Source organism: Pseudophryne corroboree, chromosome 2 (assembly GCF_028390025.1).
Source record: "Pseudophryne corroboree isolate aPseCor3 chromosome 2, aPseCor3.hap2, whole genome shotgun sequence".
In the NCBI taxonomy this organism is placed as follows: Eukaryota; Metazoa; Chordata; class Amphibia; order Anura; family Myobatrachidae; genus Pseudophryne; species Pseudophryne corroboree.
In genome coordinates, this window is record NC_086445.1 from 334,623,652 (window position 1) to 334,628,285 (window position 4,634).

The 4,634-nt window shown below is 41.5% G+C and overlaps 1 pseudogene; it reads right to left on the reverse strand.

Annotated features, from left to right (window-relative positions):
• Positions 1–3,542: 3,542 nt before the first annotated feature.
• On the reverse strand, positions 3,543–3,661 carry LOC135052452 (5S ribosomal RNA; annotated as a pseudogene).
• Between the last annotated feature and the right edge of the window lie 973 nt (positions 3,662–4,634).

Here is a 4,634-nt window from a genome sequence, read left to right on the forward strand (position 1 = left end):
TCCCTCTCTTCCAGCCCAGTGTCCCCTACCATATTACTGACACCCCTATGTCCCAGTGTCTCCCACCCTGCCAGCTCAGAGTCTGTCCCCTTCCCACCCCAACCATCCCACTTCCCCATCTCACTGCCCCCTCACTCAGCACCCCTGAGATCCAGTCCAGCCACAGTTACCCCCCCCATTCAACCTAATAACCGCTCTTCTCCAGTTTAGTTTTCTCCCTCCCGCCTCCGTCTCACTAACCCTCTTCCCAAACAGTCCTGTACCCCCCTTCTCCCCATTGGAGGATGTGGTGGTAAAGATAGAACACCCCCTACTGCCTGTGGGACATCACAGTCACCGCCGATAGCACCGTCACTCATCACCCACTGGAGGTAATTTTGTTATTTTTCATGTGAAGCCAATGGGTGTGTAAGTGGTGCTACTGTTCGGTGTAATTTGAATAATGGAGAATACTGTGCAGCGTAATATATGAATTGGCATAATTTTGTAGCCACGCCCCTTCCCCATGAGGCCACGCCCCTATGAGGGCGCCGATACTGTTTCTTGCACACAGCGCTAAAATGTCTAGTTACGGCACTGCCAAATATATACAGGGCAGAACAAACAAGATGTGGAAAAAAAACATATTACTCAATACTATAAATCTATCTTACAACTTGGTACAGGCAATCAAATGAATGACTTAACTGGAATCTATTTGGAGGTCACTGATCATCAATATTGTCCCTGTAGCTCTTTTTAGTGAAACATGTCTGCACTCCCACCTTGGTGCTGACATAGGTGGTATCTTTAATTTGTACTCGCAAACTGCGCATGTGCAATGTTCGCAGTGCGCCTGCGCCAAGTAAATTAGCACAAAAGTTTGGTATTTTACTCACGGCGTAACAAAGTTTTTTCATCGTTCTGCTGATCGGAGTGTGATTGACAGGAAGTGGGTGTTTTTGGGCGGAAACTGGCCGATTTCAGGGAGTGTGCAGAAAAACGCAGGCGTTTCAGGGAAAAACGCGGGAGTGGCTGGAGAAACGGGGGAGTGTCTGGCCAAACGCTGGGTGTGTTTGTGACGTCAAACCAGGAACGAAACTGACTGAACTGATCACAATGTAGGAGTAAGTCTCGAGCTACTCAGAAACTGCTAAGAATTTTCTATTCGCAATTCTGCTAATCTTTCGTTCGCAATTCTGCTATGCTAAGATACACTTTCAGTGGGCGGCGACTTAGCGTGTGCAATGCTGCTAAAAGCAGCTAGCGAGTGAACAACTCGGAATGAGGGCCATGATTCAGTAAAATACTTTTTTCTTCTATATAACTATGAGTGCCGCAGTTTCCATGTCTGCTATATATATATATATATATATATATATATATAAAAAGCGGAGAATAGCACCTAGGCTAATCCTGAATTTAGACACAAAAAATGAAATATAATGGATGTGATTAGATAAAAAATATTTTGACACCCCCCATAGGTCAATGGGTGGCAGCTCGTGCCCAGTATATGGATAAAGTATTTAAAAAATTAAGTGCAATAGAGCGCCTAATGGTGTTTTAAAAATTCTGAAATTATAGGATTTCTATGTAACCAATTCACCATGTGAAAAGTGCAAATTAAAAAAGGATCGACTTAGCTTTACTGGAAGACAGCTTAAGTCTGATGACACTTTTAGAACATGTAAAACGGAAATAGAAACCAACATAGTGTGTACTGTTTAAATAATAGACAATGCTTAACACTTTAGGGACCTTGCTAGTCCCAATATACAGTAAATATGTGAGCTGGATAAGAAATGCTGGTTCCAGTATACAAGGGCTAGACAAAATTATAAAACATAAACAAAATTTAATATAACAAATCCTGAAGCCAATGTAGGTAGCACACGGACAAGATAAAAACAAATAAACAGCTTATCTGTCCACAATCGGAATCACAAGGTGAGCAGCAGCCCAATCCTCCTAATATATGTTAAAATGTCCTGAAACAAATGCTGGTAGCATACGTACAAGATAAATAAATAAAAATGGCTTATCTGTCCATTCAAAGAAGTCATGGGTGAGTCATAAGTCCCAGTCCCAACGCGTTTCGTCCTGTAGCATAGGACTTCATCCCCTGGACTTCATCCCCTTGATGAAGTCTTATGCTCCAGGACGAAACGCGTCGGGACTGGGACTTATGGTAAATCCTAGGTGCTGCACAGCAGCTATAATTCACACAGAACTGTTGATCTCCAGAATAACTAGCCAGCACACAAATTACATGCAGCTTAACATGTCAGCAAATATGTACTTAGCAATGTACCACTGTGTGGTCAGTGCTGCAGCCGGAGCTGGTCTCCATGTTTTTGATCAGGGGCTACCAGCTGCAGCTTGTCTACATGCATTTGAAAAAAGTATGTTTTGTTGCATTACCAATTTTTTAGCACTGTCTGCTTCAGTACTAGGCAGAAGTGTCACCATTAGGCATTTTATTCAGCAGAATACGCAGTATAATTGTTTTCAAAAAGAAAGAGGAGGGATCCCATCTATTCTCAACAGATGGAGGTTGCATTGGTCTTACACACACTTTTTGTTGGAGTTTTTACTACCAAAAATGAAGACAGGTAGGAAATAATTTTGATCAAAACGAATGAAAATTTACTCCTATAGATTTTATTGTGTCTAAAGCAGAGGTTCCCAACCTTTTTTCTCTCCCGTACCCCTTGATTAGGCTTTTCATATTTGAGTACCCCCTCATCTCATAAATCCCACCCACCCATCTGTTCTCACCAGAAAAGTTTGTTTTTGCTAGCAAACGACTCTTTAATGGCATTTATAGGCTTTTAGTTTTGATTTTACATTTTACAATTTTTTTTATTTTTTTTTGCAGCCTAACTTAAAAACAAAAACAGTATTACAAGCACAAGTTGCACATATTAATTGCTTTTTTAATAAATTTTTGGGCGGCCTAGAGTGCACAGTTTAAAATTCCTAGGCACTGCAGCCCCATGTTTTATGCCCCTTATCCTTGGGGCCCCTCTGGCCCTTGGGGCCTGGTACGGTGTCCCCTTTGACCACCCTACCTGTCACTGGGCCTGTTTAAAATATACACTGTACTGTACTTACAGCAGAGGAGTAAACTGGCTGTGTACTGTATCCAGGGTTCACATGTCCCCTCATGTTCCCGGCACCCTCAGAGAGTCCCCGGTATCCCCAGAGTGTGAGAACGCATGCACGAAGGCTACAACATCCAGCCGCGGTGGTGTGACCAAGCATCTGGCGTCCTCCAAGTGCGACCGCGACAGCTGCCATTACAGGCTTTGAGTTGGAGTACCCCTGTGCAGTCCGGTGCATACCCCCTCGGGTACGCATACCACCAGCTGGGAACCGCTGGTATAGTGTATCCCTTATATCTCAGTCAGAAGTATAACTGAGAGATCTGAAAAAATTATTAGGGGAGAGCAGAAAAGTCTCCTGCTGATTACACTTTGCAATTAAACAATAAGACAATTATTAATTATCAGTTAGTAAGGATTAAAGGTGGATCTCTTCCTTCTGCTTTTCAGCGTTTTAGTTTACTGCACCTGTCGTTCATTGGTGGTCTTCCAACCAAATACTAACCAGGCCTACCATTGATTTGCTTCCAAGATCGGATGAGATTGGGCGTATCCTATGGAGTATGGCAGCAATCTGCTGAATGAGAGAGTACTTATTCCACAGAAAGGAAAAATGTGCTTCTGCTGTCTGAAAAGCCCATAGGACCAATTTGTCTCTGTAGCAGCAATTTATTTACTACTCTCCTTGGATGAGAGATCACATTATACATGCAAGAAAAGTAAAGTAAAAGTATGAAAAATAGGAAAACATTTTTTTTCGAATTGGTTATGCACTAATTGGTGGTGCTAATCTATGAGAGCAGGTCTATATAGTCATGTGGTTAAACCATGCATTTAGTCCATAATTCAACAAGATTTGATATAAGCAAAACCATGCATTTAATCCTTGTTCAAGCAGAGAATAATACAGGTTTGGTGAAAAAAAATAGTCAAGTGACACTGCTGATACAGCAGAAAAAAACTCTCAAACAGCTATACAGTGAAACTATTTTTTCTTAAAATAACACTTTTTAGCCAAGTTTAAGACACTTCCACCTGAGCTCCTCTGAGTCTCTGTATTAGTGTCATGGACCACACAGATCTGACAGAGTCAGAAAACCACAAAACATGAAACATCAAAATATCTTGTAACTCAATCACCAGACAGTTTTTGCTATGAAAATAGCATGAAGAGATAACAAAACTAACAATGCATCATGTTATTTAGCATAACAAATTTAGATCATATAAATAGGTAAAAAGTATATTTGGACATGAAAAACTAAGGGATTTTTCCCACGCACTCTACTGGCTGTTAGTAACAAGAATTACCAGTATACACTATATAATAATAGAAAATTTAGAGCTCTTAGTTACACATGTTTTGCAAAAGATATGATAAGCCTCCAGGCCACTTCACGGCAGCTCTATTGCTGGAGGTCCCTAATATTAGGCATAAGTCCAGGGCGTGGACCCCACAAAGTTGGCTCAGGCCCAACCACTCCAGGGCAGCACGCCACTGAAATACTATAGTGTTAATATGTGTTAATAAGAAGCAGAAGCTATGTG